Genomic DNA, 14263 nt, shown 5'->3' with positions numbered 1-14263 from the left:
TAGAAACCATATATTGTAAGCACATCTGTGTAGTGTGTGTAAATGTTTATCTCTTTTACATGGTTTACAAAGATAAAACTTGCTCTTTCTGCAGTAACATATAGAATTATTAAATTACAAAGGTCTAACCAATCATCTAAAGATAAGCATTCAGTCAGATAGTACATATACCTCCATTTATACCTTAATATCTTTACTTTGCAATAACTTGGAATTTACTACTTCACAAGAAAGCCTGCTTGACTTTTGGTTACCTGTATTTTCTAAACAGCATATTTTAAAATTGACCCCAAATCTGCCTTTCTATAACTTCATTCTTTGCTTCTATTTCTGTTGTTCTCTAGTGAAAAGTAGAGTAAATTTGCCTGCTTTCTTATCCATATTTATTCAGCAAACATTCATCGAGTGCCTATTTTATAACAATGCATATTAGGTGCTGCAGGTTGCTAAAAGACTTACTTTTTTATTGGTGCTTCTGATTCAAATGCTGCTACCTCAAAAGGTCATTGTTCTCATCTTTAAAATTAAAGCAAGTCAGATAGGTTACATATGTGTAGCTTTAAAACACATCAGAAAAAAGAACAACCCAAGCATAAAACCACTGTTATAACTCTGCTTCTATGAGTTTGCCTCTTTAAAATTTCACATGTATATGTTATCATGTACTATTTCACTTTCTCTGTCTGACTTTCACTTAGTGTAGTGACCTTATACATGGAAAATTCTAAAGACTCAACCAAAAAAAATTTTTTTAACTGTTAAAACTAATAAACCAATTGAGGAAAATTACAGGATATAAAAATCAACATACAGAGATCAGTTATGTTTCTCTATATAAATAACAAAGTATCTTAAAAAGGAATAAAGAAAACATATCCTTCACATCAGTATCAAAAACAATAAAATGCTCAAGGATACATTAAATCAAGTGCATCAAGTATTTGTTCACTGAAAAATACAAGATTCTAAGGAAAGAAAGACACAGGCAGCTAACTGTAACTTCAGTGAGTCTTAAACCTTAGGCCAAGGCTATTCTTAAAACATTGGAATCCAGTGTTGAACTGAAACTGGCATTTTAATAAAGCCCAGACCTCAACAACCAAACATATAGACTCTGTTCCTACTCTAGCAAACTGACAGAGAAAGGGTGTGTCCTTTCTGGAGACAGATATTATTTACCAGATCTTTATAGAAACACATTCAGCAAACAATTAAAAATCAAAATATTCGCAAGAGAGAGAAAAATAATCAAGATACACAAGAAAAGAAATGGTCAATAGGAAGAGCATAAGAAAAGGCATAGATCTCAGAGCTATCAGAGTTTTAAACTGACTATTAAAGTAGAAAATGAAAATAGCATAAAAGCATGATAATATTAGCAAAGACATGGAAACTATGAAGCCAAAGAAATGAAAGATAAAGTATGAGAAATAAAAAATTTAGTTTATGAGTTTAAGAGCAGACTGCACAAAGCAAAGGATAGGGAAACAAGGAAAGCTCTAAAGAAAATATCCAATGTGAAACAAGAAGAGAAAAAGATTTAAGAATAAGAAGGGGGAGGAGGAGGAGGGGAACAGAGTATCCAATTTCTGGAAAAATTTCAGTGCATCATATGCGTAATTGGCATCCAAGAAGGAGACCACAAGAGAAGAATGGGACAGAAATAGTTAAAGAGACTATGGCTGAGAACATTCCAAATATTAAGGCATGTATCAAGAAGTTCAATAAACACAACAGGAGATAAAAGTAGCAGTTCAAATTGTTGAAAATCAAATATAAAAACAGCTAAAATAGAAAAAGCAGCCAGAGTGAAAGATTAAAGACAGAGAAGCAACAATGTTGATCACTCCAGGGGGAAAATGGAGGTTAGACACAATTGGTTTACATTTTTTAAGTACTAAAAGTAAAAAACAAAAAACAAAAAACAAAAAAACAACCCTTTGATATTTATATCAATCAAAGAGATTCTTCTTAAATGACAGTGAAATGAATGCTTTCTTTGGCAGTCAAAGCTGAGAAAATGGTGTCCAATAGACTCAAATGACAATTTATTACGAAAGCAGTTCTTTGGATGGAGGAAAATAAATACAAGTGGGGCCCTAGCCCTTTAGGAATAAATGGTGGATACCAGAAGGATAAATATCTAATAAAATAGCATTGATATGCTTTTACTGTACATGTTAAACAGCAAAGTGTATGTGCAAGTAAAAATATAGTTTCTTTAAAAGATGATTTTAAGGCCAAAATCATCATAATGTACTGTTTGTGATTCACAGCATACCTGCATATGCTCCTTTACATGTGTGTGATGTTTCCAAATGATTTAAGACCTCATGTGCATAAATATGAAGCAAATTTTCACATTCTTACAGTAAATTTGTATGTTTCTTTCAGTTGGGTGATGAGCAATATGCAACTTAATACATCAGCAATAATACACATATTCCCATATGTGACACCATTGTCCTTTAACAAAGTGACCCTCCACCAGAAAACACCAAAAAATTCCCTGTGTTAAATTAGGTGTTTCCCAGTAAAAATGGATATGGCTTCTCTCTGTTTAAGCTGTTTCTAGCTTCTTACCCTTGCTTGAGATTTCATTTATTTGACATATTCTACAGTTTTTATAGATGCAGGGGCAAATGAAAGCTCTTTCAATAGCTCCACCTGTTAATTTTGGAGATTGTGTTACTAATTTACCTTCACAAAGGCTGACTCCCATACATCTACCTTTATTATGTGCTCCCTATATCTACTCTCTGGTTTTGACTTCGAAATCGTCTTTGTGAAATTCTGGTCAAGTATTTAATGTCTAGGAGAGAAAGTAACCACTAAGCTCCCCCTACATTTCTTAGCTTAATAAAAATAATATTTATTTCTGATGAATGCTAGCAAAGGTAAATTGCTCAAATAAAATATAATTCCTGCAACAAGGAAAAGAACAGAAAGATTACTCTAAAACAAAGTCAGTCCTTAAGAAAGTCATATAAAATTAGATTAACTATTGATTGTAAATGCTATCAAAACAAAAATTAGGTAATAGATGTTCTGAAAATATGTTGTAGATAAGACTAAAATGCTTCCTAAATCATGGGACTGGCTGAGGATGCCTCCTTATATGGATCATGTCAACATAAAATAAAGATAATAAAAATATATAAAGGGAATTGTACATGATGAAGACATTTTTACAATAGAAGAAAATGGTGTCTGTTAAAGAGAATAGAAAAAGAAGATTGTGTACACAGAATTTTTCGAAATCCCTTCAAAACTGTTCCAAGATGCTATTCATAGATTTTAGCCCAATGATGTGTACTGCTTATTTAGATTGAAATACAGTTGAATACGCTAATGCATCAAATAATGTTAGCTTCATTCAGATAGCCTCTTAAAAATACTCAAATTTTATGCCTACTATATAGCACATCTTGGGCTCTTCAAATAACCATAATTGGTTATTCTGTTACATTCAGCTTCAAGGCCAAAATTTTAAAATTCCGGTTTACATGATCCAGTCTGGAATTAAATGTGATTGGTTGACATGAATTTCTTTCCAAAATCCTTATGTTTCATGGTAAAATGTTTCTAAAATTAAAGACTAACTCCTACATTTGCACTGACCCTGCCAAAAAGCCTATAAGGTGATTTTGAAAGCAACTGTGTGTGTGTGTGTGGTATTAATGGGTGTGTATCTGCCTCTGGGTCTCTGTCTCTGTCTCACCTTCTCTCATACTCTCAACCAGTCAAATACTCGACAGCTAACTGCAGTGGCGATTATGAAGTTAATAACAAATCATAACTGACCATATAACTTTGAATACACAGAGCGTCTCATTTTGTGTAGTGGCAGTCTCTGCTTTTAGAAGAATGTGCTTAAAGAGGCATAGTAAACCTAATGTCTTGTTTTAGATGTAATCATCTTATCAGTGAGAGAGCCAGTCAAATATTACAACCAGTTTGAAAGAGAATTGGATGGATCACACTTACAGAGATCTAGCAGGAAGGCTGAAATAAATTTACAAAGAGATATAAATTTCCCATAAGTGGGGAAATCAATTATTCTTGCTATGGACAGCATTCATTTGCAAATGGAAAATAATGATTTGCATTGCTAAGAATTATAGGCAACTTAGAGAGTTACAAGACTAGTGGAGGTTATGGAATTCCAGTTGAGCTATTTCAAATCCTGAAAGATGATGCTGTGAAAGTGCAGTACTCAATATGCCAGCAAATTTGGAAAACTCAGCAATGGCCACAAGACTGGAAAAGGTCAGTTTTTGTTCCAATCCCAAAGAAAGGTAATGCCAAAGAATGCTCAAACTACCGCACAATTGCACTCATCTCACACGCTAGTAAAGTAATGCTCAAAATTCTCCAAGCCAGGCTTTAGCAATACATGAACCATGAACTTCCAGATGTTCAAGCTGGTTTTAGAAAAGGTAGAGGAACCAAAGATCAAATTGCCAACATCCGCTGGATCATCAAAAAAGCAAGAGAGTTCCAGAAAAAAAACATCTATTTCTGCTTTACTGACTATGCCAAAGCCTTTGACTGTGTGGATCACAATAAACTGTGGAAAATTCTGAAAGAGATGGGCATACCAGACCACCTGACCTGCCTCTTGAGAAACCTATATGCAGGTCAGGAAGCAACAGTACATGAAACAACAGACTGGTTCCAAATAGGAAAAGGAGCACATCAAGGTTGTATGTTGTCACCCTGCTTATTTAACTTCTATGCAGAGTACATCATGAGAAACGCTGGGCTGGAAGAAGCACAAGGTGGAATCAAGATTGCTGGGAGAAATATCAATAACCTCAGATAGGCAGATGACACCACCCTTATGGCAGAAAGTGAAGAGGAACTCAAAAGCCTCTTGATGAAAGTGCAAGAGGAGAGTGAAAAAGTTGGCTTAAAGCTCAACATTCAGAAAACTAAGATTATGGCATCTGGTCCCATGACTTCATGGGAAATAGATGGCGAAACTGTGGAAACAGTGTCAGACTTAATTTTGGGGGGCTCCAAAATCACTGCAGATGGTGATTGCAGCCATGAAATTAAAAGACTCTTACTCCTTGGAAGAAAAGTTATCACCAACCTAGATAGCAGAGACATTACTTTGCCAACAAAGGTCCATCTAGTCAAGGCTATGGTTTTTCCAGTGGTCATGTATGGATGTGAGAGTTGGACTGTGAAGAAAGTTGAGCACCGAAGAATTGATGCTTTTGAACTGTGGTGTTGGAGAAGACTCTTGAGAGTGCCTTGGACTGCAAGGAGATCCAACCAGTCCATTCTAAAGGAGATCAGCCCTGAGTGTTCTTTGGAAGGAATGATGCTAAAGCTGAAGCTCCAGTATTTTGGACACCTCATGTGAATAGTTGACTCATTGGAAAAGACTCTGATGCTGGAAGGGATTGGGGGCAGGAGGAAAAGGGGATGACAGAGGATGAGATGGCTGGATGGCATCACTGACTCGATGGACATGAGTTTGAGTGAACTAAGGGAGCTGGTGATGGACAGGGAGGCCTGGCGTCGCAAAGAGTTGGACATGACTGAGCGACTGAAATGAACTGAACTGAACTGAACTAGAGAGTTGCAAAACAGTTCAACCTCTGCACATAGTTCTCTGTTGAAGATATCAGTAATTATTTTCATCCATTTCAGAGTTCCTCATAATTTATTCTGATACTCTAAAAGACCATGCATAATTCAAAGACCATGCATAATCTCCTTAACTTCTCTATATTGGTTATACAAGAGGATAGTGGACATCAGTGGAGACAGAAACATTGAAGATATGCCAAGAGGAAAGATGAAGCCCAATGAGACCATCAGTGTTGGTGGAATGAGTGAAGAGGGTGGGCCAAAGAAGCCTTCTTAAGTTCCAATCAGTGTATCCCTCTTTCCCACTCCATGCTTCCATCTTTCTCTCTCCATACTAGAAGTCCAGTATAGCTCTCTCACAAAACAAAGATCAGTGAACAGGAAAAATTTGTAGAGACTTGAAAAGGCTACAATTCTACTTTTCCAAAATGACAGCAGTTCATGAAATGTTATTGAGAAAGTAAAGGAAAAAGACTAATTAGCTAATTAAACAATATGGCAAATAATTTTGAAGCATGAAAAACAGTAGGATATCTCACCAATCACAGAATGCCAACACATAACTAATGCAGTTTTCCAGACTGACAATGAAACAGAGATTCTTTTTGGCACATAATTCTTCATATGGAGACAGCACAATGACACCAGAGGAAAAAGAACCTTGACATATTTCTCAAGCTACTTTCTTCCTTCAGTACATTCCTAGACTAAGCAATTCCTAGGCATTTTTCTCTCTTTCTTTCTTTCTTTTATTTTTTTTTTTGTAGCCTGCTTAATCAGATTAAAGGAAGAGGAAGGATATAATATGCATGAGTATTAATAAGTATCTTAGATATCAACACCAGCTACTTATGTATCTGGAAATAATGTGATGAACTTACCTAAGTGGAACTTTTAATCCCTAAGATTGTGAATTTTTCACATGCTCGCTCATGAGGTAAGGTCAGACACTGAAATGTACACTATTTTGAAAATTAGAAGTCTGTTTTTTAAATCCAGACTGTCCCACTAAATCACATGTCATGCTTGACCCTCATTTTCTTATTTTTTAAAATAAGCCAGTTGAATTTTATTATTTATAAAGTCTCTTCTATCTTTAAAATCTAGTTATAGAAGGATAGTCTATTTAGTATTTTCCTGAGAAATGTCATTAAAGTTTTTTTTTTCTTTAAGAGAATATGTCAAGGATAAATCTAAGGAAAATAAATTATAAGCAATATGAATAAATATTTGAAAATTCTAGAAATGAACATAGTGGCTTTTTCTAACTGAATACATCTAAATACATGGAATACATCTAAAGACATCTAAATACATGGAATACATTTAAAGACATCTAAATTCATGGAATATTGAATTTGTATGTATGTATGTTTATATTTGTGTGTGTTTGTGAGATGGGTTTTATTTCATCAATTTAGCCTGTTTGTATAATATAGTTTCAATGAATTGTATTACAAACATAAAATTATACCATTAGTATTGAGATGGCAGAAATCTCCAGTGCTGTAATCAGTGAGGGCATATTTAAAACAAAGCAGTAAATTCTACCATCAGTACAAAAAAAGCAATATCAAATGACTCAATATCAAGTGAGTTTGAAAGTTATAAAATTAATACAGTTTGCATTAAACTTGAAAGTGAAAGTGAAGTCTCTCAGTCGTGTCTGACTCTCTGCGACCCCGTGGACTGTAGCCCACCAGGCTCTTTTGTCCACGGGATTCTCCAGGCAAGAATACTGGAGTGGGTTGCCATTTCCTTCTCCAGGGGATCTGCCCAACCCAGGGATCGAACCCAGGTCTCCTGCATTGCAGGCAGACGCTTTAACCTCTAAGCCACCAGGGAAGCCCTCACGTGTGAATTATTCCTACATAGGTACCATACTCAGCAGTCAAGAACAATAAGTATTTATTAGCAAAATATATCTTCTCATAATCTCTGCCACTCTATTATATGAATAGAATTGCTAGGTTATATAAGGGGCTTTAATATTGGATCTCAATGCAAAAACTTCCCGAAGGTCTTTTTAATGACAAAATGAACTTTGTAAATTAAAAAGATAGACATGTTTTCTGATATCCTCATATACCAATAAAGAGTTTTACCCTACTTTCTAAAGCTTTTTATTTTGAACTATTTAGACACTCGTGTGTGCATGCAGTTATGTCTGACCCTTTGTGACCCAAGGACTATAGACCACCAGGCTCCCGTCCATGGGATTTTCCAGCCAAGAATAGTGGAGTGGGTTGTCCTGCCCTCCTCCAGGGGATCTTCCTGACTCATGGATCAGAACTGCATCTCTTAACATCTCTTATATTGGCAGATGGGATTTTTACTTCTAACACCACCTGGGAAGCCCTAGAGACTGAAAAGGAGTTGCAAAAAATTTGCAGAAAAGTCCCTTATGCCCACCATCCAGGCTCCCCCAATGATGACATGGAAAAAAAAGTTCATTATCAGCTCAGAAAACTGATAGGCAGAGCAAAATCAATCAGCTGTCAGCTCTTATTCAGTTTTCACCAGATTTTGCATGCCCTCAAATTTTGTGTTTCTTTGTATATTAATTTTTACTTTCAAACATGGTGCACCAACTTTTCCTTTTTATTCTGTGCTAGTTTGAAGTCCTAATGGTTAAAAATTGTATTTTCATTTCCATGCTGTGAATAAGCAGGGTGCTTTATTGGCTTAAAATGAACATCTAGGCAGAGAGTCAGCTATTTGGGGAGCAATGACTAATACTTACCTTACCAAAGGAGATTCCTAAGATATTATAACTATCTGTGCTATATCTGGTGAGGGACTCAAGTGTTAAATTAAATCCCATTTCACATTAGACACCATTAAGATATCCATTGACTTAGCAGATGTTTGTTGAACAGCTTATTTTGAGAAAACACCACACTAGACAATACTTAGTCTCCTGCATTGGAGAAGGAAATGGCAACCCACTCCAGTGTTCTTGCCTGGAGAATCCCAGGGACGGGGGAGCCTGCTGGGCTGCCATCTATGGGGTCATGCAGAGTCGGACACAACTAAAGCGACTTAGCAGCAGCAGCAGCAGACAATATAAGGGATAAAATATGCATAAAAGTGGTTCCCTATCCATCCAGGAACTTGAATTATATGGCAGGGAAATATGATTGTTGGTTGGGGGAAGGGAGTGGACAGCAGATACTGAGAAATAGTCCAGATGAGGGACAGGTGTGAAGGAGTGGCCTTATGTTTGTGGAGAATTTGACAATTTTCCTCAGCCAAGATCAAGAGATTTGGAATTATAAATCCAATTTAACATCTTAAACCGGTACTCTCTGTTACAGTCTTGACTTGCAATTCCATCTACATTAATTTTATTATAGTGATTTAAAAACCTACTCCCATGTTTATTTTTATTGTTTACTATTTGTTTCAAGAATACTAAAGTTCAGAACAAGGATAAATGCTGCATTGAAAAATTTTTGTTGTTTTTTCTTTTTTGGTTGGTTCATTTCTCACAAAATGCACACAGCCTGTCAATGGCAGAATTGACACTTCTTGGGAACACTAACTTTGTATATACCTATCCTTATCCCAAGCTCCAACCTTTAGTTGGTAAGACTGAATATGCTCCCAAGCTTAAAACCAACAGCAATAATAAGCACAAGACTCTACAGAAATAAAGGAAAACAAAGGAAAATTCACATCTTTTTAAAATTCTTAGCAGTGACTACTTTGCCCTATATCATTATTCACTTAGTTTTAACCAGAAGTATAACTAATGTCATCTCTAAGAAGAAAGAAATGAGTTAAATTCCAACTTAGCATTGTAGATAAATGTTTGGGCTCTGGAAGCAGATCTGGTTGAAAATCTTGGTTCTTTAAAAGGTCGTAGGCAAGCAACTTAAACTCTCTGAGCCTCAGTGTCTCAGCTGTAAGATGGGAGAAATAGCAGTGTATATTTTTTGGTAGACTTGGTGCCCTAATGAATAAATCTTAAATGTTAGAGCTCTAACCAATTAAAACCATGTCTCTTGTTCCCAGTACAGTCTAATGTATATCCCTGGTTGGATGGCTCTTCTGCAAATGGGCTTCTTTATTTTGTGGTGTTATATCCTTTAGTATGTAGATTGCAAAGACAGCACTTTGCGTATTTATGTCTACACATGTGCACATGTGTGTATATTGGGTAAAGAGAAGGGAACATCACATTTCATCTAGCTGGAAATAGAAAAGAGCATGGAGGACTGTTCATGGGAGGTATGTGCATGGTCCTGGACCAGAAGCAGGGAATTTCACAGCTGTTCACATTCCATTGGTTGAAAGTCATCACAAGGCATAGGGAACTACAAGATAGACAACAAAATGTGGTCAGAAAGTAAGAAACCAGGCTTGAGTGCCTGTCTAGCAGCATTTGCAGGATTCTGTACTTTGAGGGTTTTTTGAAAGTTAAACAGTTTAAAACATGTGAAATCTTTGGAATTATGCCCTGAAACACATATATGAATCATTTTTTGCATTGTTTAGTACCACTTTTTCATAATTTCTGGTGATAACTTTCATAGTCAATTCTAAAACTTGAGAATTCTATAAACAAGATGGCCAGTGAGTTACTACTCAGGAGATCAAGAAGCTTGCATCATTGGAAACTCAATTAGCAAGGTATTCATTCAGCAACTTAGCTTTTACTGTTTTAGGGAGACCTATACACCCAGATCAATTCAGAGAAGATACCACATATTTAAATATTTATATGAGAAAATAGCCAGAGTAATGTGAGCCTTTCAACCCAACAGAATGGAGTCTCCATTGCTCCTGTTACTTCTGCTCTTAGATCCTAAATTATTTCCCTTAACTGATAGCACTTAAATTAGATATTTCTCACTTCAATGTTTCTTCAGAATTAGGGGATATTTTTATTGCCCCTTCCACTTTTTAAATTAATTCTTATTATGTTATTTGGGGACTTCCCAGCTGGCACAGTGATAAACAATCTGCCTGCTAATGCAGGAGATGCCAGAAGCGTAGATTCAATCCCTAGACCAGGAAGATCCCCTGGAGAAGGAAAAGGCAACCCACTCCAGTATTCTTGCCTGGGAAACTCCATGTATGGTAGCCTGTGGGACCCTGGGCAAGTTACATTTTCTAAACTTCAATCTCTCCCCCTTTGAGTGGAGGAAATAGTAGAACCTACCTGTGAATTTGGAGGTAAGAATATAGTGAGATTGAAACTGAACAGGTAATAACTATCATAATATTTATCCTTCTCCTCCTTCTTGTATCCATCCTTCTCTTTCATCTTCTTCTCCTCCTGCTCCTCCTCCTTTTTACTACTACTACTACAGCAAAGGGCTGAGGATTCTTGAAATAAGTAGGGTAAAGAATACAAATGTGCTGTGCTGTGCTGACAGTCATGCCCGACTCTTTGCCACCCCAAGGACTGTAGCCCACCAGGCTCTTCTGTTCATGGGATTCTCCAGGCAAGAATACTGGAGTGGGTTGCCATGCTTTCCTCCAGGGGATCTTCCCAACCCAGGGATTGAACCCAGGTCTCTCACATTGCAGGTGGATTCTTTACCATTTGAGCTACCAGGAAGCCCCCAAAATACAAATAGACAGGAGGAAAAAAGTTGATACTGGAATTAAATAAGTCAAGAATTGCAGTCTCCAGGCCTGATAGAGTAAAACCAGCAGTGGATTAAGGAAACCATCACCTTTTATCGCCCCAGAGTCCTTTCACTTCCAAGATGCTAGATCACTGTTAAAGAACTTTGGAAAACTGCTAGTGGGTAGGGTAACAACTAGGAGATTTTAGAAGAGCTATGATAATGTATTTCCCTTCCTCTAGAGAGAGATACCCTTCCTCTAGAGAGAGATACCGGGGAAGGCAATGGCACCCCACTCCAGTATTCTTGCCTGGAAAATCCCACGGACAGAGGAGCCTGGTGGGCTGCAGTCCATGGGGTCGCTAAGAGTCGGGCACGACTGAGCGACTTCACTTTCACTTTTCACTTTCACACATTGGAGAAGGAAATGGCGACCCACTCCAGTGTTCTTGCCTGGAGAATCCCAGGGACGGGGGAGCCTGGTGGGCTGCCGTCTATGGGGTCACATAGAGTCGGACACAACTGAAGCGACTTAGCAGCAGCAGCAGAGAGAGAAACAGAGCACAGAGAAAAGAAGCATTTTTTTTTTTCCTTAACCTGGTTTTAAATAGTAAAAACCAGCAAAAAACAGGCAATGTCTCTATCTGTGCTATTTTTTTTGGGGGGTTGGGGGAGGCAATTATTAATCAGTATTATCTCAGGATGTGAAGTAAGTCTTCTATAAGTGACCTGACTGTATCACACAGTCCTCTGACATCCTGACCTGTTCTGGGTGACAACCTGCAACATGAGTGGCCATTAGGAGCCTGAGCATTATTGAATTGGTAAAAAGCATTAAAACCAGCATAAGAGTCCTTAGCTCACTAGGGAGAGCTGAGAAGATGAGCGAAGTTTTCACTCTCGGCTTCGAGACTCCTTAAACTTCAACATTAAAAGCAGCCCTGAAAGGAATAATGCTATCCTCAAAGGAAGCCACCCTTTGAATAAAACATGATTTACTCCTGTTTCCTTCACGCTGTTTTCCCCTATTGCCTAATTTTTGACCTTGTAAAATTTGGCAAAAGCTTTATGAGCAAAGCTATTGCTTGTTATGGAGTAGAAATAGAGAGAGATGTGGAAGCTAGTTCTAAGTCATGGCCTGTTTGACAGGACAGCTCTCTAGAATGGGGCACTATTTCTTTCCATAGCTTGTTTCTTAGGCATCTTCTGAGGCTCAAAAGTCACACTGACTTGAAAACCCACAAAGAAGTCTTTTATGGATAACTTATGTAAAAACATAAATAAGACACAAATACATTGAAAAAAAGTAAATTAAGAAGAAAAAATGAGAATAGTGTTGTTTCCTTATATATTTGGATCTGCTTGAACGTCATGGGCTTCCCAGGTGGCGCTAGTGGTAAAGAACATGCCTGCCAATGCAAGAGATGTAAAGAGATACAGAATTGATCCCTGAATGGGGAAGATCCCCTGGAGGAGAGCGTGGCAACCCACTCCAGTATTCTTGCCTGGAGAATCCCATGGACAGAGGAGCCGGGTGGGCTACAGCCCATGGGGTTGCAGAGTCGGACACGACTGAAGTGACTTAGCACACACACAAGAATGTCATGGGTCTCTTGAAATACACAAAGCCTCATTTCTACCTTAGTCTCACCGCCCAGGTATAGGAGACATGGGATCTATATAAGCTTACCATAGGATCCAGAACCATACTTTTGTGTTAAAATTGCATATAGATCATGAGAGGAAGATGAACAGTATTTGCCTCTGTTGGCCTCATGAACAGAGATGGAGACCCGACTCCCACTGAGTCTAATCACTCAGGTTTAAAGGGTTTGGCTCAGATGATGCCAAGGTGAGGGAGGGAGAAGCTAGTTAAGTGCTGGTCATTTTCCATTCTCTTCAGGGGGATTCTCCCTCTGCCAATCTCTGCGAAGGTTGGAAGACCCTGAGACAGACCTGCCCAGGAAGCCAGCCAAAAAGGAAAGGAAGATTCAGAATTTATTCCTTTCTGTTTTTTATATCTGTGTTTTAGCCATCCAGGCACAGGTAGTGTATGTCTGACTGATAAAGCCTCATTATTACCTGTACCCAGCTCCCATCCAAGTCACCTAAGGGCATTCTGAAAGCACCAGGTCCTGTTAAGATGGAAATAATTAATGTCTCTTTACAGGTTCCCATTTTAATCAATGTTCTTTACTGAATGAATGCCCAACTGGTGGTAAACAAAATGGGAAAAGGCAAAGGACAACACAGGACTTCCCTAGTGACTCAGTGGTAAAGAATCCACCTGCCAAAGCAGGAGATACAGAGTCGATCCCTGGGTCTGGAAGAGTCCTTGGAGAAGGAAATGGCAGCCCACTCCAGTATTCTTGCCTGGAAAATGTCATAGACAAAGGAGCCTGGTTGGCTACAGTCCATGGGTTGCAAAGATGTGATTTAGTGACCAAACAACAATGATAAAAGACATCAATGGGATTGTTCTGGGAACGTTGTTGAACCAAGGACCCTACCCAATAATACCAATAATTCTTTATCATTCCAGCAAGCAAATAATGAAATCCATACACTCATTTGAAAAAGAAAAGAAAAGAAAAAAGTTATTTTCTCTTCCTAAACTAGTATTTTCCCTACCAGAAATGTCCAATCTCATGGAAGACATTTAAATAGGTGATACTTTGAGAATCCAAGGACCACAACTATAATCAATTCCAAACCCTGCAAATTACAGAGAAGAAAACTCAGACCCTAGGAGGCAAGACCCAAAGTCAAGGGCAGTGAAAGTACTATAAATAAGCCCAGATCACCAGACACACAGATGAGTGTTCTTCAGATTGCACCATGCTTCCATAAATGCTGGAATTCATTGTGCAGAAGGCAGAGGATCACAGGGCTCAGGAACTCTGGTTCTTCAGCTGGAAAAACCAAGGTGTGAAATCCAGGTCAGCCATTGTATGAGCTGCTTCATCTTGAAGCCTTGCTTCCTCTGAAGAAGTTGAGAGACCAGCAGTACTACACCCATCACCCAAGGGCTTGTTAGAGCTCTAGAATTTCAGGCTTAACCACAAACCAACCTACTGGGA

The sequence above is a fragment of the Oryx dammah genome, unplaced genomic scaffold, assembly GCF_014754425.2.
Source record: "Oryx dammah isolate SB20612 unplaced genomic scaffold, SCBI_Odam_1.1 HiC_scaffold_11, whole genome shotgun sequence".
NCBI classification, from domain to species: domain Eukaryota; kingdom Metazoa; phylum Chordata; class Mammalia; order Artiodactyla; family Bovidae; genus Oryx; species Oryx dammah.
The sequence above is the reverse complement of the archived record's forward strand: the minus strand, read 5'-3'. Positions refer to the sequence as shown.